Consider the following 23,894-nt stretch of genomic DNA (forward strand, 5'->3'; position numbering starts at 1 on the left):
TACCTCAAATTTCTTTCCTTCAAAAAATATAGAATAATATAATTGAAATGAATGAATCTGAAAACTTTTCTTAGTTACATGAGAACCACTGATTTAGAGCACCAGTGAGGTACCACTGAGTCTTCCCAGTTGATTGCCTGCAGAGGGCGATATATGACCAGTATCATGGCTGTGCTGATGGTTGCTGTACCCAGTCTGGCTTTACAAGGCCGTTGGTGTAGTAGTAGCAGTAATGCCAGTTAATAAAGATGATTCTGTACTTTGAGCACATCTAGACTAATCATGATGTGTCACAGGTTTTCTGTTGCTCAGACTAGCAGCTTCACCATCACTGACTCAGCACAGACTAGTGCTGGCAGACTCTCCTGCTGGGCTCAACAATATTTCAGTCTCAGAATTTACCTGCTTGGAAAATGATGAAAGCTAATGGTTTGATATGTCATAAATGGCACGCAATGATTTGAAGGCAGAATGAGTAGGTTTGTAAATGCATCGGAAAAATAGTTGTTTGTGGAAAATAATGAGAAAATGAGAAGTTGCACATAGAGGGTCGTGTCTGTGGATGCAAACACCACCACACACTTGTTGTGGGTGATGATTTGAGAGATTATTTTTGTATGCCTTGTTTTTTTGGGGGGGAAAATCTTGAATAGTTTGCCTTTAAAAGGACAGTTCCCTGCATGTGAAGCTGCTTCCTGTTATCTCCCCAAAAGGAGCAGAAATTGCAAATATCTATAACAAAAATATCTGCATATCAATGCCTTGGGTTAAATGAACTTTAATGTGCTCATCCCATGTACACCTGCATGTATAATTAAGATTCTGTAAGCTCAGGTTTCATATATAAAACTGTCCCAGGCATAAATAATTTTGAGCCCATACAATTTGGCGTTCTGGTGTTTTTATCAAGCACACAGATTTTTCTAAGGGTCCAGGACTTAGGACTTTGACATTGGGTTTAGGCCAGTGTGTGGTGCGCACATGGACCCGTTAAGCAGGAAGATCAAATTCAACATGATCGTGAGTGGGTTATCTTGAATTACATCCCTAATGTTTCCGCATCTCAGTTCTGTGGAGGAGAATACCTTGTTCTGTATACTTGAAGTCGGTTATGTTCTTCACATACTCTGGTTCTTCATTTTTTAAAAAAACTTGAAGCCACCTCTCATCTGGGATGTTGCATTATTGGCGTTGAAAATTACCTGAATGGTGCAGTGTATATGTGAGCAAAGAAACTGTGTGGCGGACAGTGGCGAGACTACCTACTGACAGAGAGCCAAAGCCATCTGTGGCATATGTCACGTTTGGTTTGAGAAAATTCCATGTTTTTTCAGTGAGGGGTACTGACACCCGCCTACACATCATTGACAAGCAGCATGTGGGAGGGAGTGTGTTCACAGATGGAGGCAGATTTGGGCTCCAAGTACTATTAAGAGATACCACATTCACAGGCAAGCAAGGATCTAAGATAAAATGGACCTAATCTTTTGTCATCATCTATGCGTTTTTAAAGACAAACTTTATTTGGAAGTCACGAAGAAGCACCGGTGCACCTGTAGATGCACCCGTACGGTCAGAGCAGTTTGTGGTGTCAGGTTGAGGGGTATATCTCCTCCGCCTAAAACAGCGAGTGGGAAGAGGGAGAGACTGAATCACTTCCGGCCGGTGATTGGTGAGGGGAGGGAGAGCTGCTGATGTAGGAAAAGCATAATGACCTATGAATATTAAAATCACTGTGGCCCTCTGCTAGGTTGGTAATAGTGCTTGTGAAAGAGAAATCATTGTTACAAGTACTTAAATGCAGGGGAGTGTTATTACACCTTTTGAAAAAGCCGGTAAGTGTTTTTGTCCAAATTAAATGGACAATATAAATGAATTGAGCATTTGATTTAATTCAAGGCAGACTCTTAGTTGTCAATGATTTGGGAGAATGGAGGTGAAAAAAGACTTTTTACGCTCTAGCTTACAGCATCTATCTGAGATTGTAGTTGAACAAGAAGTGTTTTTATTTGTGACAAAGACATTAATTTCCCATTCAGAAGCTGTTTTGGAGAGGCACAAACTGCTGGCCTTTCTAAATACGTTGAAAAAATACAGCATGTTCCGTTGAGGCTGAAGCGATCAAAAGCACTTAATTCAAAACCCCCTTTGCTTTTATTTTACGACATGAATGACATTAATTCTCTCTACCCATTTCAATCAAAAGTGTATCAAAATAGTGTACATGCGTCATCACTGGTAACGGAAGAGGAGCTGAACAGGAGTGCAGTTTGAGGTGTGAAGTGGTGCTTGGGGCGTCATGACTAATATCTCTGTAGTTTCCGACTGCCATGTTGGGAGCAGGATCCTCACGCAGTCTAGACATGGAAAACGATTTTAATCTGCATGTTATTCTAAAACATCCAGTGATCAGTAGGAGGACATGAGCTGTAAAAAGGGCATGGACGTCTTCTCGTCTTCCCCCAGGATCTTAAAACCACATCGGGGTCATATGGAAAATGTTTTGATAAGCTGATCCAGATGAGTTAAAAGGGAAATCCTTATAATGAAAAAGTAGTATTAGAAAAACTAATAACTTGGCTTCAGTTTTGAAAAGGGAATTGTGAACCATGAGAATCAGTCTTAGTCACTTGGAACATCACTCTGATTTAGAGCAATAATGAAACACTGCTCTCAACTGCTGACCTTTTCTGGAAAATGAACAATATTGCTAATCAGTTGATGATTCATTACCTTCAGCACACTGCGGCAGATAAAATCTCTCTTAATTTAGCCTCAGAATTTTTACGCTTAGCATCAGAAAATGTCCTTCTAAGTTTGAAGTGTGTTTTTTTGGCATAGAGAGGTTGGACGTGATTAAACCATCCACTAACCATCACAGGAGACTCAGTAAAGTTGCCACAATACCACAATTTTAAACTTTCATGCAATACTATCAATAAAAACAAACTTTTCCCCACCTTTTCTTCATTACAGAAAATGTCACTCAGCACCATCTTGTTTTGCAATGCTGCAAGCCAAATTTTAGGCAGGACAGAAAAGACTGAACTTGGGGCTTGAATGAGCATTTGGAGCTTCTGAACTTCAAATACTATATTTAACGGCGATTTTATCCTTTTAAACACAAGGTATTGAAGCATACATTTGACAAATTTATGGAGATACCTTAAGACAAAGATAATCATCCTAATCATTAGATTTTAGCCCTGACTTTTGGCAGAAACCCCCATATTCTGTACTAAATGACAGTTGACACTTAATACTTAAATAAAACATAAGTCTCAGCAGTTAATTTAAGCCTTTTCCATGTTTTAGATATTATGGCTCAAAAATAGGACTGTTTTCTCAATTGACAGGCCTCTCTGACTAGCCATGGCACCACCACCACCCTGCAACCACCAAGACCTGCTAATTTGGATTTTCTGGCTCCTTGACTGACAACACGTTGGCAAGCTGTAAACCCAATACTTCCACAGTCCACTTCCTACAGTCTAATGTATCAGCTGGTATAGTTTGGCATAAAAAATAACCTGGCAATCGGGTTTGGTGGCAACAGCTACAATTTACCTTCTGACAAAGAGACAACGCCATCTGTGGCATACATCACGTTTTTGGCAGTTTTCATGTAGGAGTACTGACACCCACAACACATCACTGACAAAACAGCATGTGGGAGGGAGTGTGTTCACAGGCGGACGCAGCCCGGGCTCCAAGGACTATAAAGGGATACCACATTCACAATCTTGAAAGTAACCTAAACTCCTGTTAAAATACAAAAGAATGAATACAGCACGCAGTCGTCCTACACACTTCCTACACAAAATAAATCTGCCCATATTTCCCATTTGAGGGTGATCCCTCCATACCCGCAAAACGAAGGAACTGAATCACTTCCGACTGCTTGGCTGTGGGATGGACAGCTGCTGAGGTATGAAAAGCGTAAAGCACCGTCAACAAACAACAGTATCTGTCTGTGGTCCTTCACCGGGCTGGCGTTTGTGTTGAGTTGCACAAAACAGTATTGACAGTTTCTTTCTCTTAAATGGATGATGCAGTAGTGCCCACTTGACTAAGTGACAAAGGCAACTTTATTGACAGGCATCAGCAGCTCTACTGGACTGTATCAAATAATAGGAAAGAGCGAGTACGCCATTATCTGCATCTGTTCAACCAACAAACTTTTCTGTGTCCGTATCCATACTCAGAGCAGGCGGAAGTGGGCGGGATTAACTGGAAGTTGACATTTTAAGTCTGACATTGATATGAGTTGATTTTTAATACAAGTTCCTACATTTATTGTTAATTAGAAAACGACAGAACAGGCTCAGAATTGAGCTTCAAATCAATTTTTTTTTTGTCACAAGAGGTAGAGAATTATTACAGGACAAGTTATTTTTATAAACTTGAATGAATAAACAGTATTTAATACCCGGTGAGCATTTTCCTACTTCACAAGTGTGGATATTTACACATTTTTTGCTGATGATACATATAAAAAGTACATTGTACATATTGGTTACTCGTTTCAACCTAGCACTTACTCAACCCTTTAATGAAGACAATATTAAATATGAAATATGGAGAATTTGTTTAAAATCCACGCATACTGTGGCTCTTCCATATTTGTCACTCTTCATGTAAGGGATATGGGAACCCAGACACAGAAAAATATGTTAATATGATATAAAATGTAATATTTAAATGACCAATGTTGAGTATTTAGTTGTGTCTAGTGGTGTGGCTCCAGATTACCTTGTGTCACTTTCATGTTCCAAGCATGTAGATGAACCTATGTTGGCTGTGAAACTAAAGTCTGTCCTTTTTGGGCTACTGTAGAAACGTGCAAGATGGTGACATTTGTAGAAGAGGACCTGCACCCTCTGTAGATTATACACTAATGAAAAATATTCCATTCAAATTTTCCCATATCCTGCCAATAAACCTGCATGAATCTTACACACTGGACTTTTTATCCAAGGAGGTGGAGAAATATATTTGTAATCTTGTTTTGGTTTTCAGGCCGACACAATCCAACGCATAGAATCTGCATTAAAAAACAGTTAAATACAATAAAAATGTGTTTTTACTTGCCAGTAAAGCATCATAACTTTTTCAGACTATCAGATAAAACTGCACAGGTTAGTGGCCTGTACACAAACTTTAAAGAATTACAGAAACTCTGATAAATCACAGCACAACTGTAGATGCGAACGCAAGAATGCTGTTAACCTGTGTTTGTACCAACATGGTAACCCGTCATAAAAAAAGGCGGGCCCTTATGGAAACTGTACTGAAAGCTGAACGTTTGTGTGTGAATCAAACATCCTCAAAGCTGCTGGTGTTTTGCTGCAGGGGTAACAAAAACCCCTTCGCTTTTAAAATCTGTTTTTCAAATCTGTTGGCTTTGATTTGAGATAGTCAGTCTCCTCATCTCCCTGTTGGCTTAATTTACGGAGTTTCTCAACATTCAAAAGCTTTCTTGCCTGTTTTTGCAGCCAGAAGTGATGTACCATAGGCGTGTTATATTTTCTGTATAATTGATGAGTGAAAACAAAGTGAGTGGTTCTGGATGACGGCCTCCTAGCACTCTAATAATTATCACAGTGTTTTTCAGTATTGCTTGGGGATACTAGGGAGATGTGGTGGAGTCACATAGTCATGTGCCTTTTTTTTCTCTGAACAGCACCATGTGGCTCAGACTAGGGTTGCTCATCTGAGAGAAATCAAAATGTCAAATTTGCCATCTGTCATTAATCTACTGACAATACTTTGGCGATATTTTGAAAATCTGTGACTTTCTGAGACTTTCTTGGCAGGAAAGGGATTAGTTTAATCCATGTTTGTGTACTTAACTCCCACACACTGTCATGCCCTCAAATAATTAACCAGGCGGGCAACGTAGCCAGATAATCTTGAACTCTCTTTAAACAGATTATCCAGGTTTGAGTATCTCCGTGTCGGTCAAACCTGGATTAATGTTTGTGTTTTCGTCATTGCTGTCCTCATGTTTCCGGTGTTATCAACCAAACATGGATCACTACTGTCACCAAGCATGATTTTAGTATATTTCAATATGTTTTTATACCTCCACGCCTGTGACAGACATAGCTGGAGGCATTATATTTTCAGGTTGGCCATCTGTCTGTTTGAATTTCTCCAAACTTTGCACCAAAGTCCACTTAGACTCAAGGTCAAAGGTCAACTTCACTGTGACACCATGGCAGCTCTCTATCAGTACACCTGTGCAAAATAGTCTGCAAGTGAGGACAGCATGTTTCTCACTGAAAATTATTCACTGAAGTTCTACACTTAATACCTTTCATTAAATTCCTTTGTAGTCTTCACCTCTTGCAGTATATTATATGGATCTGGACAGACATGGGTTTAAACTACAACTTGAAATGACTGGTTGGTGGAGGCATAGAACCGCAAGGCAGTAATTCTCGTTAATTCTCAATCTGCCAACTTTTCTGTAGCTTTGTCATCATTAAGGCTCTGAAAAGAGAAACTTGCGGTTTTCGATAAAGCGGCAGAAAGATTTTTCCTCAAGCATGAGAAGGGGTGAAATATAAAATAGAAAGAGTGGGAGCTGGCGGCGGTCCATCCCATAGCACTTCTAATATCTGTTGTCTGATGTGGAAGTAGCCCACATCATCTGGCAGCAGTGTTTGGATCTCTGCTAGTGACGTAGTTCAAACTGCTGTCACTGTGGAAATAGCACTGCTTCATGTCAGAGTGGGAGGAAGACTGCACACTTTTTTTTCCTGTGGGAGGATACGCTTCTTTCCTACTGTGTGCTCACCCTCCATATATTAAGTTATTTTTGGACTAATGATAACATACAGATTTTACCACTAACCATATAATTTATGTCCAGTACGTCAAGATCTCATCACCCAAAATATAATTTATACGGTGAACTGGGATGCCAGCTCGGTGATATTCCTTCTTGAAAAAGTATGAATCATACTTTTGCTTGCATTATCTTACTGTGTTATAGTATACTAAACCCATAGGTGTAATTTTTCAGAAAATACATATATTACCAGGTCATCTGAATAAACGGGAAGTTTTAAATGTTTCAAAAATATCTGTAAAGTAACAGAACTTCCTCCAAGAAGATCCTTTTTATCCCTTTTGCCAGTTCGTTATCAGGACATCTTAAAAACAGCCTTAGCCAAAAATTAAGTTAACTTTCTGCAGAATTTCATTGAAATCTGCATAACTTAATTTTTTAATAGGAATGGCTCAATACCACTTTTTCATGTCTGATACCAATATTAATACTACAAACTTGAGTATCTGGTGATATGCATACCAATCCAATATTGTCTTTCCCTCTCTCAAACAACTTAGCTCTTAATTTGTGTCTGTACTTTCAGCCATCTAAAGAACATCACGGTCAAACTGTGAAACAGATATTCTACTCCCATTAAGGAAGAAATACACGGCCCACAACATGACTCTGTTATGCAATACTGCTGCTTCTTTTTTATTCAGACTTTTTTTTTTTAACACAGAACCTTGAGCAGCATTTTTCACCAGTCAGCACAATGTTCTAGCTACAGTTTATGTGGTCTTTATGGCTTATCGCTCAAAGTTTAGTTAAGCATTATTGTCATAGTTTATACCAATGGATTGTGTCAGATTCAACATTTCCCCCTCCCAATATCCGATCCAGTGATTTTGTCCATTATTGGTCTGATACCAATAATGAGTATCAGACTGGCACATGATCATTTTAATCCAAATAACGTCACCATATGGGCATTTTGTAAAATCACTTAAAACTCTGATAATTTGGCACTGTAGTGACAGAAAGTCAATATAAAGACGCATAGCCTTGGTGGATATTTGCCCTTTCTGAGTGCATTCTAGTTAACTTGTGCTTTTATTTTTGCAACCAACTTGATGATCCCACTCGACTCACTGTTTGTTGCCTTCAGCATCCAGTTTGACTGATCCTGATAGAGTTACTGATCCTCATGTATGGTAGCTGCCTCACTCCACCCCCACATCCCAGGGATGCCCTTGTTTTTTCATAGAGGCCTTGAAGGAGTGCTGGGCGGATTTGCGTCACTCTCACACTTTTACTTTCAGACACCAAACAAGGGAGACACATGAGTTGTATCATCATGTCTCATCATGTTTTTGAGCCATGAGTAGTTATGGATATTATTAATCCCTGTTCAGTGACATATTAGGATATCTGCGTCACTGACTGCGTAAGGGTGGATAAACTGTAGAGATCTGAGCCTTGTTTCTAGTGACACTGAATTATTTCATGCTAATTTGAGGGCAATTTTTAATCCAGACTTCACTAGTAGATGAAAAAAAAAAAATCACTCCACCAAGAAGTCATGTTTCAGAGTGCTGATGTCATGACATGTCATAAAATATGGAAAGTGTTAAGTAAGATTTTTACTTATAAATACATTCGGCATCATTTTGTCAATTTAAATGCATGTCACTAAATAAAACTCAAAAGCAAGCTAAGCCTCAGAAAAACTTCATTTCCTCTCATATGCCTTCTCTTTGTGCAACTGACACAACCTCGCTTTCGCTTGGCTGAATCTGTAAAGAAATGAAAAACATTTAAAGGGATAGTTTACCCCCAAATCAAAAAGACACATTTTTTCCTCTGGCTTGTAGTGCTATTCATCCATTTAAATTTCTTTCTAGTAGAAATACAATAGTTCAGGTAGATTCTACTGCAGAAAGAAAGTGGTTCCTTCATGAAGCTGCTCACAACAAGGTCTGTGGATTATCTTGAGTAACTGGGTCATGATTTCTGTAAAGAGACATTGCTGTTGAGTTTTTCAGTTTTATTCTTTTGGCGCCATGCAGTGTCCCATTTTGTCCCATTGTATTCAAGAGAAGGCAGACATCTCTATGGCCAATAGCCTCAAAAATCTGCAACTCACATCAGATAATCTCGACGGATAAATGTCACTACAGGCCAGAAGAAAAACATGTACTTTTGATTTTTGGGTGAACTGTCACTTTTAATAAGGCACTACTCAGGAGTAGTTTATATGTATGAAATGACAACACTTCCAATTTGTAGTCCAGCCTAACAGCAGTGTCAGTTTACGATGTTATAAAACCACTTTTATATACATGTGTCTACACATCTAGTCTATCTACATATATATCCATCTCTTCATTTCACATGACTAAGTGAGTGGGAGAGGATGTGAGAGCATGGGAGTCTATACATATGGGTATCCTTGTTTTGGGGGCTACACATGCTTGGCATGCTGGCCCTTCTCTCACCTTTTGTTTTTGCATTGGCTCACAGCCTGACACGGAGCACAAGGCAACCAGCACCAGCACCAGTCAAGACCATCTGGTGTTCTGCTCCTTATGTAGAGTCTTGTTTTTCTGTGCAACTATAGCTCACAGTACAGACTCTGTTCCATCTGTGGCCCCAGATAATGATGAAGGAATTAAATTAGGAATTAATTTTCTGTTTTGTGAATGCAAGTTTGTTTCAGTGGTTAAGAAACACAGCATTTAACAAATTACACATTTGCAACTTTCTCCGTGGCTTTTTGCCACTTACACCGATCAGGCATAACATTCTGACCACCTGCATAATATTGTGTTGGTCCCCCTTTTGCTGCCAAAACAGCCCTTACCCGTCAAGGCATGGACTCCACTAGAAACCTGAAGGAGTGCTGTGGTATTTGGTACCAAGATGTTAGCAGCAGATCCTTTAAGTCCTGTAAGTTGCGAGGTTGAGCCTCCATGGATCGGACTTGTTTGTCCCAGATGCTCAATTGGATTGAGATCTGGGGAATTTGGAGGCCAAGTCAATACCTCAAACTCGTTGTTGTGCTCCTCAAACCATTTCTGAACCATTTTTGCTTTGTGGCACGGCGCGTTATGCTGCTAAAAGAGGCCACAGCCATCAGGGAATACCGTTTCCATGAAAGGCTGTACATGGTCTGCAACAATGCTTAGGTAGGTGGTATGTGTCAAAGTAACATCCGCATGGATGGCAGGACCCAAGGTTTCCCAGCAGAACATTGCCCAAAGCATCACACTGCCTCTGCCAGCTTGCCTTCTTGCCATAGTGCATCCTGGTGCCATGTGTTCCCCAGGTAAACGACGCACACGCACCCGGCCTCCACGTGATGTAAAAGGAAACGTATTTCATCAGACCAGGCCACCTTCTTCCATTGCTCCGTGGTCCAGTTCTGATGCTCACATGCCCATTGTTGACGCTTTCGACAGTGCACAGGGTCAGCATGGGCACCCTGACTGGTCTGCAGCTATGTAGCCCCATACGCAACAAACTGTGATGCACTGTGTGTTCTTACACCTTTCTATCAGAACCAGCATCAACTTCCTCAGCAATGTGAGCAACAGTAGCTCGTCTGTTGGATCGGACCACACGGGCCAGCCTTTGCTCCCCAGGTGCATCAGTGAGCGTTGGCCACCTATGACTATTTTTCCTGCTTCTAACACATCAACTTTGAGGACAAAATGTTCACTTGCTGCCTAATATATCCCATCCACTAACAGGTGCCGTGATGAAGATGTAATCATTGTTATTCATTTCACCTGTCAGTGGTTGTAATGTTATGCCTGATCAGTGTATAACAGCAGGGCAAATCATCACATTTATTGTTCAATGCCAGTGAAACTAAAATTTGAATCTTGCATTAATTTGAAGTGACAATTTATTACAACTGACTCGTTTCCATATATTAATATTCAGTTGATTTAATGCATTTCTGCGTAGTGCAGATGGTACGACAGTGTCACAGCAGTTCAGTCAATGTGTGAACGGAGGTCAGGATTGTGTGAGAAATATAATTTCTCACCAGTGTGTCAGTATGGAAATGAATGACTGGTTAAAAGCCAGATGCAGTTTTGTTTTTGGGTCATGCGTTATACCTCCTGCAGTATATATAGAGTTAAATCCTCTTTTGTGTGTATAGGTGTGAGTGTAAATGTAGCTGTGTATCTACATGTATTAGTTTATTTAAATAAATAAATTAGTCCTGTGATAGACTGGAGACCTATCCAGGGTATTTGAAAAAAGGCAGAGGGAGGTATTAAGAATAGGAATAGAGATATTTTCTGATTTCATTTTAATGCACCAAGTCTCCTTTATGGTTCATTGTTGGTTATCGATGCAGAGTTATCACACAGAGCTGCAATTTACTGACGTTATCATTGTGTATTATTAAATGATAATTCCACACACTCCCTTGCAAGCTTGAAAGATTGCTTTTCCACAAAGAACTGTCACTTGTGTTTATGACTGTATTTCCTGTTCACTATTGACCTTTTAATGCAAGTTTTAAATTTGCTGTAATCACAGTAGATGAAGCAGACTGCCAAAATAAGAGCACAGCATGTTGTTTATTTGGAGAGAAACATCAGATGTAGGCCTCGATATTTTGGACAAAAGAGGCTAAGAAACAGATTGATATCACTGGCCACATAAACTTCCCCAATGTTTTTCCACACACTGTAAACCCTACAGAGTTATTCATTGTTTATTTGGGAATACAGTCAAAGTCAAGTCAAGTCAGTCAAGTCCAAATAAAGCAAGATATTCAACTTGCAAAAGTTATCACTGATTTGAAACATTAAATGAAATTCTAATCCAAATCTGACTTATTAGTAACAGACACTCCTTTGTAGGCTTAAAACTTTGCTTCATCACAAAGAAATGTGTATTTGTTTACAACTGTCTACTATTTAATAGTGACCTTTGTGTTTTTGTTTGTAACTGTTTTTGCTATTAACTATTGACTTAATTAATTCACATATTGAATTTGCTGTAGTTGCAGTGGACAAAGCAGATCGCCAAAATGAGGTCACACAGCAAAGTATTTTTTTGGAGACTGCAACATCAGGTGTAGACCTTGATATTTTGGACAAAAGAGACAAAGAAATCAGTTTTTATCAGTGGCCACAAAAATCTGACCAATGTTTTATCCACACATGCACAACCTCCATAGTTATTCATTGTTTGTGTGGGAATAAAACCAAGTAAAAAAAAACCAGATATGCAAGTTATGACTGTGTAACTTCAAGTGATATTCCACCCAAAATCTCTCTTTTTAGTAACCAACACTTCCTTGTGGGCTTATAGTTTACAACTGTTTACTATTTAATAATGACCTTTGAATTCACATTTTAAATTTGTAGTACTGTCAGTGGGTAAGGGCGGCATGGTGGTGCAGTGGTTAGCATTGCCAGCAAGAAGGTCCTGAGTTTGAATCCCCCAGGCGCGGGTCCTTTCTGTGTGGAGTTTGCATGTTCTCCCCGTGTCTGCGTGGGTTCTCTCCGGGTTCTCCGGCTTCCTCCCACAGTCCAAAGACATGCATGCTAGATTAATTGGTGACTCTAAATTGCCCATAGGTGTGAATGTGAGTGTGAGTGGTTGTCTGTATCTATGTGTCAGCCCTGCGATGATCCAGGGTGAACCCCGCCTCTCGCCCAATGTCAGCTGGGATAGGCTCCAGCCCCCCACGACCCTTTAGAAATAAGCAATTACAGAAAATGGATGGATGGATGGTACACAGCATGGATGTAAACTTGAAAAAAGCAGGGGGAGAAACTGATACCACTTGCCACATAAATTTGACCAATGTGTTTCCACATATTGTATAACTCCCCATAGCTATTCATTGTTTTTATGGACTTAAAAAAAAAAATAAAATAAATACTGATAAAGTCAATAAAACATACAGTCAGCTGTAACCTGGGCTCACAGTATTAACCATGGGGCAGCTTGTTTAAGTACATTCCATTTCAGGTATTTAACTGTAAAGAGCTCCCAGTAGGTCAACAAACCCCAAAATGAGGGAGAAATTCTTGTACAGGCTTTTGTTGAGTGAACACACAAGCATTTAGTAGCAATGAGAACAAAAATAGGACTTGTTATAGCAGCTGCTCCATAGCAACAAGTTTCAGACTTTTTTAGGCGGCATGTGATACATGTTATTACAAAGAGGATGTGTAGCAATAATGACACAGTTCAAGTATAAACACAGACGAGACTAATTGAGGGACGTTAAACACATTCCACAATGCACCATTAGACTGCATAATTTGGGTAATGAATGTTGGCATCTGTCACCAGGCAGGTCGTAAATTCACATATGTCAGCTGGTTTGACCAGCAGCTAGTGGGTGTGAGGCCAAAACCAGCCACTAGGGGGACAATTTGACTTTTGACTGTCTCCTCAGAGGACCAGAATGTAAAACCATCCCAGACATTCAGTTGTGAGAATAAAATTACTGAAATTAGACTAAATTAATGTTACAGTCCACATTATTTTTAGTTTTGGCAATGACTAATTAACATGCACACTATACTTTAAATATACTTTTTCCACATGCTTTTAAACATTAAATAGATAGATAGATAGATAGATAGATAGATAGATAGATAGATAGATAGATAGATAGATAGATGGCAACGTTTGCAACGTTTCGGTACTAGACCTGGTTTGCCTGATGAGGTCCAGTACCAAAACTTTTTCTTAGCAAAATGACCAAAATACACCCCCCTTGTTAACCTGCCCCCACCCCTCATCCTATAGTTACTTAGTTGAAGGCAAAGGTTTTTTTTTTAGTTTAATATGTTAGTCCAGTCTGCCTGACTCATTGATCCATTGCCTGACTGGTGTTTGTGCATGATATCTATAATATATATAATGACACAATTTAAGAAAAAAAGATCAATATGAATACAATTCTGCCTATAAAACTAAAAACATACTAAATATATTGCACAGTATATATACAGATACCAATATAGACCAATATAGCTGTGCTAAGGACCAGTACTGAGCTGATAATATTGGCTGACTGATAGAGCGTTTTGTCTCTGAATTTAATGGTCTAGTTGTCTTTTTTTTATTTGTCCAACACTGTACAAAGCAAACAGCTCTGGTATAGAACAGAATCAATCTTTTAAACATATTTTCATTCTTGGAGACTGTAAAATCAAATAAGAATTAAATATCAACAACAAAAAGTGTATTTATTATGTGTATCTATAACAACATATCAGATGCAGTATACCTGCAAAAAAAACATCACTTATATTGCACAGCTATGCTGCACGCAGCTCTGGCATGGGACAGAACACAACTCTGCAACATATCTGAGAAAAATGGGTTTGTTATATGTATCACAGCATATATTAGACGCAATGTACCTGCAAAAACAACACTTATACAACACTTGGGGAAACTGTAAACTCTAATTTACTAATAACAAAGATGTGTTTGTGTATCACAGCATATATCAGACGCTATGTAGCCGCAAAAACAAAACTGCAGCATCACTGCAACGTTTTTATGTAAGGATGAGTATAAATTAGATAACACCCACGATCAAAGACACCTCATTTCACATTTTCTGTGTGAGTCAAGGAACTTTTTTATGCTTACGTGAATGACTGCGCAGCAAACGGTTCACCCACATTGGCTACACACACACTTGTATAACCGTTTAGATAAGCCGCTGAGAGCCAACCATCGGCACCGCTTCATTCACCGGCAGCTGCGTCGTAGTGACTGGCTCTAGCTTCGTCTTTCACGCCGGAGGAAGCCGTGGGTTTCCACGTGAAAGCGGTGACACCCTTATGTAAAAGGACTGACAACACGGGCGGCCAATGGCAGCGCGGAGCGGCAGTTACCGCCACCGCCCACGTGGAGGCGGGCGGCGCCTATTGGGTCAGAGCGCCGTGGCGTCTAGACTGACGGCTCTCTGGGCCAATAGGCGAAAAGCAGGAGGAGGAGCTCGGGGAGGAGCTCGAAATGAGGTCACTGCCTGTGCTGGAGATGCGGGGCAGGGAGCCGGTGAGCTGACAAACTGAACGAGGAGAGAGCAGTGTGTCAGACCAGCCGAGGACCGACCGGCGGTTCCCGTATACCACATCTTTTCTAACTGGGATTCAACCATTATAGAGCTCCAAAAACACAAGGCTTTATTTCACTGGGAATCAAGAGAAGATGTGCGATTTGTGAGGTTGGTGGAGTTTTATTTATGTGTGAAATGTTACGTGCTTTATCGGTGTCATTAAGGCGTTTTTAAATGTGACAGATGAGGTTACCACCGCTACGCAGATGTCCTCTAAATGGACAAAATGCTACTATATATCGGTGTGAAGCATCAAAGTTGCATAACTGTGTCAGTGTGAGGGTCAATCCCGGTCAGTAGACTACAGCAGGCCACCAGCCCTGCCCACATGACAGGCAGCGGGGACGTGACTCAACCCCGTAAAGGAAATCACCCCTTCATGCAGAAAAGTACCACCTGTGACTTGAGGTTAAAGATACGTACATTTACATAAGGAGGGTGGATGCATAATGCAGTAAAAGTGAAACCGTATGAAGCCATATGCTGCAGAGCTGTTAAAAGTGTAAGTTAGTGCTGACAGGAATAACTGGTCGAGTCCCATATGGCGCGTCATAGGCGTGCTTTCTGGTGTCGGTGTCACATGAAAACTCAGTAAGGCATAACGCCTTACATAAAGAGTCCGCTGCAGCAGCACATGGCACAAGTTCATACGCTGCACCGAAGAGAGAATTTGAGCCAAGGCTCTCCTGCATGCTGCGATGCTTAGGTCAGGCGGTTTGCATAGTTTGCCATGAGGGAATAATCGTTATATAAAGGATGCGTTGCCTTCTGAGAGCATTCATTCATTATTTGTTTTGACCATTATGTTGAAGCTGTCTATGGCAGAGATGGAAAGCAACTACTGTTAGTCAGCTACAGTATAATTTTGTGATACTGTAGCTGAAGTATTTACTTTTGTGTGAAAATGTACTTGTAGACTACATAGCATTTGGATGATGTGGTTATTCAGGTGTAGCTGCAGCCATACAGGTGATTTTGTTGAGATGATAAACTGCAGGCAAAGTGACAGCTTGGTTTACCCTCAAATACCTTCAATACTCTGGATGCAAAGTTGTTGTTGGACTTAAAACTAAATAAAATCATTCGCATAACTGAAACACTCTTTGCTGGTTAGTGTTTCAATGATTTAACTTTCTTGTGGGAGAACATTTAGTTCTGATATCAGATTGCATTTGACTCCTAACACTGTACTTTGCTTTTGCTGACAGAGCTTGGATGGAGTAGTTGTAATTGAGTATGTTTTACTTTAATGTTCATTTATTGATGCAGCTGTTGCCAGTCTAAATAGAGGACATGCACAGATGATTTAAAAATCATGCCATATTTGCTCATGGTTAGAAGCTATGACTTTGAGTTTAGGCTGTGACTTTGCCTTAAGGAACATAAAGCCAACTTAAGTAAGAAGCATTTCAAAATTCAGCTGTTGGTAACACAAATGTTGCCTGGATATATTAAAGCTGGCAGTATGCAATAGCATTTTTGGTAAAACAGTCAGTATTATGCATTTAAACATTGAATTTAATTCAACAGTGATTTAGGTAGTCCAGCACCATGCAGTATATCAGTAGCAGGTCTGCTAGCTGTAGTGGGCGGAGAAAGAATGTCTGACGCACATAAGTTTGGGAGAAGTCATTTATACCAGTTTATCTTACTGCTGTAGCGGAAAGTTTGGCACCATGCCGGGAACATATTTCCCAGCCAATTTCGCCATGAGAGGAGGTGCTTGCAAGTGACCTTTTTTCCTCTAACCTGTTGTCAGGCAAACTTAATTCAAGGACTTGAGGAATGATCTCAAAGTAGATCATGTTTCAGCATGTTTACAGTATACAAATGGTTTCTCTAAAACAAACGATTTTAAAAGTATTTCAAATTGGAAAGGTGCCCCATAGCATCTGTGCAGCAGTTTGTGTGGACGCTGACTATCTTTTCTTGACAGTGGCTCTAAGTAAAGCTCACTATCTGAACTCTGGCTTAGGAATTCTAGGCAAAAATGGCAAACCTTATCTTCCCTCTGCAATGTAACAGTTTTATCTCATTCTGAATATGAACATTACTGTTCTTTTTTAGCTTTCTAGGAAAATGGATAAATCCTTTGGTGGTCTTGAAAGGTACAGCATCTGATCCATTTCAATAATTTAAGATAAATGTAGGTCAGGAACAACCTGAGTCATGTCTGCACGTGAATAAACTCACGGCACTTGTTGCCCTAAGGGTTGGATATTAACAACTATGTTTGCATACACATAATCCATAATCCAGGTGACTGTGAGAAATCACAGCAGGAGAAAAATAACATTAAAAAAGCTGCAATACACTGATAAAATGCTATATTACATCCTGATTGTCAGGCAAGAGATTTGCAAATACACACACTTTAAGATACTCTCAAAGAGGATTTAGTAATCAGTAGTCATCCAGTAAGATTTCTTTGGCTAAAGTCTACTCTTGCAAGTAGGCTGTTGCAGAAAAATGAAAAATCTATCATCAACAGAATTGTAAATGTCAGAGCTTCAGAGCTAAATTATTTCTAAGCAAAAGCAGTTGTAAAAGAAGTTTGCTTAAATAAGAAACAGTCCAAAACTACAAGGAACTGTTTAATTTTGAGGTTATTAATTAATCAAGAATTTAACATTTTACCAGAGTTTCCAAAGCAATTGTTGTAGTAAAAAAAAAAATCATCTCAGTTAAAGTTTACTTACTAGCTTTGCTTTCAACTGCATGTCAGTGAATGAGTGAAACTATCTCAGGAGTCCTCACGTGCTGCAGTTGCTCTGAGGTGACAGACTCCCCTTTAGCCTGCTGTGATTACTAAGTATACAGTGTTGTCATCTGTCTGAACCCATTGTAAACTTATGTAATTCCTCATGCAAACTGAGTCAGTTGTACAAGCCCTGTAATTAATAGAATGAATGCCTCCAGCATGATGCACACTTATAAAACTGCAGCCACTGTGTGGTTGTATAAGACGGTTTGAGGTGACAGATTAGATAATATGATCAGAGCACTGTGATGTCACTGTGAGACTGGGAATATTTTATGATGTGGAATTTTATACATTCTCTCCTGTTTGGTGCACATGTGAAGTCCGTCCAAATATTTCCTCTGGAAGAGATGAGTTACAGATCGGTTCCAGAAAAGTCAAACAGCAGAAACATTGTGAGCATTGTGAGGACACACAATAAAATAATAAAAGTTTTTTAAAATAAAAAGTACAGTTAGAGTTTTGTTTTTAAAACTGGAACCTGAACCTGAATTGGAAGGCCCTGTGTTTGATACCTAATTTATTATTTAATATTATGATGTAATATATTATTAAGAATAATAATACTGATACATATCACAGTAAATACAAGCACAAGGCCAAAGTTTTACATGTTTAATCTCATCCTGCTGACTTAATTGACTAAGCAGTGATAAAATCCTCAGGAAGCCAGCTGATATTTACAGTGTGCTGCTGGAACTATAAAATAAACATGTTCAGTACAGCACAGATAGAAAAAATCAACTGTTTCAATTATAGAAAAAAATCTTGTGTCCTATCATGTCTTTTCTACCCCAAATATTGGATTTCTTGTCTTTTTTTCTCTTACTGGCTGCAACCAGTGCATTTTTTCCACATTGAACCTGCCAGAACCTGCCCAGATGTAGTAGAGATTTATGTATTTAACTGCATCTCTTCTGTTTAGAAAGATTCAGTGGCAAGTCAGTTTCTTACTTGGCGTGACTCATAAATTTTGGTATTTCTTGTTGTCATCACAGGAAACCCTCATTTAGAGCAGCTGTTCTACCAAGTTGGAAAAGAACATTTTTTGGAAAACTTCACAGGCTGTCTTTCCACCAGTTTAGAAAAACTGTCTTCACCACCACATAGCAGTGGCTAGACATAACAGAGTGACCAGGCATACTCAAATTTTAAATTTTCTTCTCTGATTACAGCCTTTGCTTTATGGTTTTAATCCATGTCTGACTGGTTTGTTCTGTCCTTTTTACACCAGAAAAGTTATTTCTTTAAAACTGTCTCTCTTGAACTCCCTTAAGAATCAGAAAGGTCAAGTAAGCACGATGTTCTCAAGATTTTATTTCATCCCTTGATAAGCCAGAATGATTTTGTGATTGCATTAAAATGACTGAAAGGGCCCAAAAGGAGGAATATAACCTGTAATTGTGTTATGTGTCTCATCTTGCCTTGTTAGCCACCTGTTCCTGGTTGTACCTCCCTCAATGTTGGATGTAACTGCTTCCTAGATCTGCTACCAGTCAGCAAAAGCATCTTAACTGACATTTGAATATGACAGTGTCTGTGGTTATTGATCATGCAAAACCTGAAAAGTGGCATCACATCAAATTCACACGCTTAAGAGTCTCCATCAAGCTCTCTGTGAGATTACTCAGTTTAAAATGATGACTGGCTCCTTAGTGGCGACACAGGAAATCCACGGTACTCTCCCTTCCACTTCATTCACTGCAGCAGCTCAACAGGATGAAATAGATTTAGTTAATGGTAGGGGGGAAGGAGAGAATAATCGTGTATGTTGAAGTTGCATCTGGTAACCATTACTGCAGAGGTGGACTGGACATACAGCAGGGCACATGCCCAACCACACAATTGAGAAACAAGAATTAAACGATTAAACTACAGTATAATCAATTAATCATTAAAGTGCTGTTTTCAGCCTATCAAATATGGAGATTTTCTGCTTTTACAATGAATATCTTTGCGTTTTCAGCTGACAGAAGAAGAAATTTTAAGACATCACCTTGGATTCTGAGAAAGTGGTATGGACATTTTTCACTATTTTCTGACATTTTATAGAGGTTGCAGCCATAGGTTAACATGACAATAACTTTAGTCTTTGTTGTTATTTGATAATCACCAATAACTGGACAAATGAAAAGAAACATTACTGTTAAGCCCTGTTCAGGCTGCCTTTTGACTGTACTTGTTAATTGTCTTTTAAGCAAGTGCTAATTTGACCGACTGCTCTATTTTGAGTAATTTCTCCGTTTCTGTAAATATAGAAATGAACTAGACCTGCACACTAAATCACCCCAATCATTTTTCAGTCTTGCTAAAGTCAATATTTGATTGCTTGTTCCCTGCATTTGAACACCGTGTACTTTGTTCAGCCAGGCCCGGAAAAATCTGTCTGCAGCTGCACAATTTATCTTTATATGTCTGCCTCGTGCAGACAAAGTTCAATTCAGTGTATTTTTATTGGTATGAAACTATGCTGCAAAAATGAAACTTTTCTATATGCATACATTTTATTTAAGAGAGGATGTTCTCACTTGATGCTCTCTTTTAAGGGCCAGGCAGTGCTGGCGTGACTGCAGTATCACTGCAGGATCTATGTTTAAATATTCTCTCTTTATCTCTCTTTGGTCTCACCGACCAAAAGATCTGCTGGAATCGAGCCAGCAGATTTGATGTCATAGCAATATAATAAGGTGAATGTCTTGCAGTTACTGTGGCTTATACCTAGTGAACTTTTGGACTTTATGAATATCGGCCACATTATCAGTCAGCTCTTCAACTTTGCACCAGACTTAGAGCAGCTGCCAAATTAGCTGCCAAAAACACTTCTCTGTGCAAAGAAAATCCCCTGTCAGCAGTTTCTGCAGAATGTTCAGTATGTATAATATGTTGGCTGAGTAATATCTCTCAGTTAGATGGTCCATTATGTGTAATAGCAGGCGTTCTAGTGTGGATTTTTATCTTAGTCTGCAGAAAATAGCTTAACCACGGTGCTAAGCTTAACTGTTGCATGTAACTCCAAACGCCTTGCTGCAGTTTGTCTTATGGTCTCCAAACTATAGACCTGAGTTGCTGATGTGTTTCTTTTTGATGGTGTCGGTCATTTTGCTGTATGTTGACCCAGTTCGCACGGTAGCAGGTCTGTTGGGGGGGGGGGGGCTTACTTTGCCGCAGGTCAGGGATCAGCACTCTGGTGATTCAGAACTCATCGGTCTCTGAAAGAGTCAACAGTTTGGTTTGTCATGAATGGAAATATTTCACTACGTGCCACGTTACATAATTCATGGGCCAGTCTGAATTCCAGACTGTACTGGTCATAGGCTGTACTGAAAAGCACACTGAAAGTCTGTAACTGAGAGATTTTTTAAATACAAAATCAGGAAGTCAGTTTGCACCTGTTTCCTCAGTCACCCCTCTGCATAAAATGATAATTTATAGTGCAGACTTCAGTCTTTTTGATTTTCCTTACTGCAGAGGTGAGACCAAGTCATTGTTTTGCAAGTCACAAGTAAGTCTTAAGTCTTTGCACTCAAGTTCCACGTCAAGTCCAAGGTCAAGAGAGGTCAGTCCCAAGTCAAGTCTTAAACTTTGCATTTCTATTTCTAAAGTCAAAATGCACTTTTCACCAAATGTAAAGCCATTTCATCAACAGAGCCTTAAATTACTGTTCTTTGTGCAATTTAAAATGTCATGCAAAGTTAGAAGTTGTTGGATCTACATCTGCCATTTTTGACCCACACGTTTTGCATAGGCCACTGAATTTTGTTTTTGTTTAACTATCACATAGTTTTTGTGCGGAAACCGTATTATCTTTGGAATCAGTAACATAACATAGGTTCTCTCCTGCAACTTGATTGGATGCTATCGAAGTGGATCTTGGGAATTAAGTGTCGATTTGCTGGGAGTGAATATTGTTAATATTAGTTGATTCAGGAAATGAACTGACTTAATTGTTGGGCTTGGGGGAAGGTGTCAAGAATTTTCAAGACAAAGGTCTGAAGTCCAAGTGAAGCCATAAATTATTGGGGTTGAAGTCGAAGTGCAGTTGTAAGTCTTTTTTGACCTTGTAGAGTCAAAAGTCATCAAATTTGTGAGTCCACTCTCCTACTTTTCTATATCTTACCTAGTATTTCTAGAATTGCTAGAGTTTGAGTCATTTTTGCTCCAGTGGTAGTTTTTTATGTGTCTAGTTTAACACCTAAACAGATCTCAAATCACCAAATTGTGAAATATAATCTGGCTATGCTTGTTCACTGCTTTTGAGAACATTGCTTCATTGCTTTGGCTCATGTCGTTGGAGAGACCCGACAGTTGAGCTGAAGCTCTGACCTGTAAATGGAAGGTAGAGCAGGATGAGCTTCTCAGGCCATAAGACCATTATACTATAAAATGTTCAATAAAACATTATTAAAACAAACAGGCATGCTGCCAAATCCAGTGTTTTAAAATGCTTCAGTGATCCCTTAATAAGGAGAGACAACATTAAACATTTGGCCGTAAGTTTGTCAAGAGGTTTGCATCAATATCATTAACATCATCAGGCTTTCATTTTTTCCCCCTTCAGTCAGCTACATTTGTCTGTTGTGAAGCTACCTATCAAACATTAATACACACATACTCACACACAAATCAAGCTCACAACTTTCTAAAGATCATTGGCAGATCAGTACAACATGAGCGTCACACTAGGACAAGCCTACGTAAAAGAAGTGTCTGCGCCTGAATAGGCTTGACACTCAAGAGTACCTTTGTTAAATCAACAGTCACGTCAGTACAGAGCTCAGGTGAATTAAGGAGACCATAGAGCTGTGTGTAATCAGTCAGAGGAGGAAATAGGAATTTTTCCATCGCAGGTCAGAGAGGAAGGCATGCCACCGATTAGCGAGGTTATCCCTGGAAAACAGCCAGGCTGGAGGTTACACATGGAGACTTGGGCTTGTGGCTTTCATGTGACCTTAACGTGTTGCCCAGAATGGGGATTATCTGAGAGATAATGCTTTTTCCCCTGTGTTCTAAATCTGAAGTTGGACCACAATTAACAGGTCAGACAAATGTTTGAAGCACGAAGTTCAAATGTACATGTAGAATTTGGTTCGCCGACTTTACTGAAAAGATGTCCAGGCAAGTACAAAAGCACTCCACAAAGAGACAATCATAGAAACCAATGGTTCCATCACTGTGGTATAATTAGTATAATTCTATATCATTATGGGCTAAAGCATCGCCTACTATCTTTTCATCTCAGTGAGATCATCTTACAATTCAGTACATGTAATTCTCAAAATGGTTCTTGCCAGATAGATTAAATTAAATTCCCTTAGTTTCTCAGTTGCTTCTATTGTCCAATAGTTTGTCATTAACCAAAATTATGCATCCACAATCTTTGGTCGATGTGGTATCTTTGAACTCAATTTCCCTGTAATCACTTGACACACAGTTCTGCCACTGCTGTATTGTCTTTTTCCATAGACAAGTGGAAGTTCTTTCTCTTATCATGGTTACGTCTCAGTTTTTCTTGTGTTTATTTCAAACACAACGCTGCTAATGCTCCCAAAAATGTAATACGTGTCTCTTCCTGTATCCAGAGGAAATTTCCCTAGGAAAGATCTGCCCAGCTCTTGATGGTTTGAACAGACAGTTCCGTATGCCTCTGGTGTTTATATAGCAGCTTTATCTGAGACAACTCTGGTTTTGTACAGGGCAGAGTTTAAAGCCCTGTGTGCTGCACAACACGTCTGCTTGAAGCCACAGAAAGCACGGCCAAAGTTCCACTCTGTTGGCTAGGAACTTTCGTTGGCATTCAGATCAACACTGTCTGGTGTTTTATGTCTCAGCGTGGATGATCTCTTTGAAAGGGTTGAAGGGCTCAGATGGGACAGACCCACTGTTGTTAAAGGCCACACTGTCTGCACAAGAGAGCATTTTCACTGTACATCAGAGAAGTACCTGCAGGGCTCTTCAGAGGTCAGAGGTTAAACCCTGCTGTGTGCTGTGATATCACAACAGACAAGAGACGGGGAGAAAAAAGCCTTTCTGAAGGATGCTTTGCAAAGCATTGATTTTTGTCTCAAGGATTTTTGAACTGAACTGAACAAATTATGCAATATTTGAATACTGCTGACCATTTTCAAAAGCAAACTATAAAGTTTGTACTGAGTTCCTATTTTCCATGTGGGCACTGATTTCAGTTCATGTCAGTAATGCCCTGTTTGCATCAGAATGATATTAACAGGGGAACTCGT

General features: G+C 39.6%; 1 protein-coding gene across 10 annotated transcripts in view; it reads left to right on the forward strand.

The window, feature by feature from the left end:
- The first annotated feature begins 14,827 nt into the window (after positions 1-14,827).
- The window catches only part of per2 (period circadian clock 2), a 36,813-nt gene continuing 27,746 nt past the window's right edge, over positions 14,828-23,894 (forward strand). For 9 of the 10 annotated variants that reach the window (XM_084732450.1, XM_084732456.1, XM_084732457.1 and 6 more), the window contains exon 1: positions 14,828-15,005. The gene's annotated coding sequence lies outside the window, so the exon portion shown is untranslated. Of the gene's footprint in view, positions 15,006-19,522; positions 19,674-23,894 lie in introns of those variants that run through there. The other variant, XM_084732451.1, reaches the window with a different exon arrangement.

The sequence above is a fragment of the Lutjanus erythropterus genome, chromosome 12 (genome assembly GCF_056507025.1).
Source record: "Lutjanus erythropterus isolate fLutEry1 chromosome 12, fLutEry1.hap2, whole genome shotgun sequence".
NCBI classification, from domain to species: Eukaryota; Metazoa; Chordata; class Actinopteri; order Lutjaniformes; family Lutjanidae; genus Lutjanus; species Lutjanus erythropterus.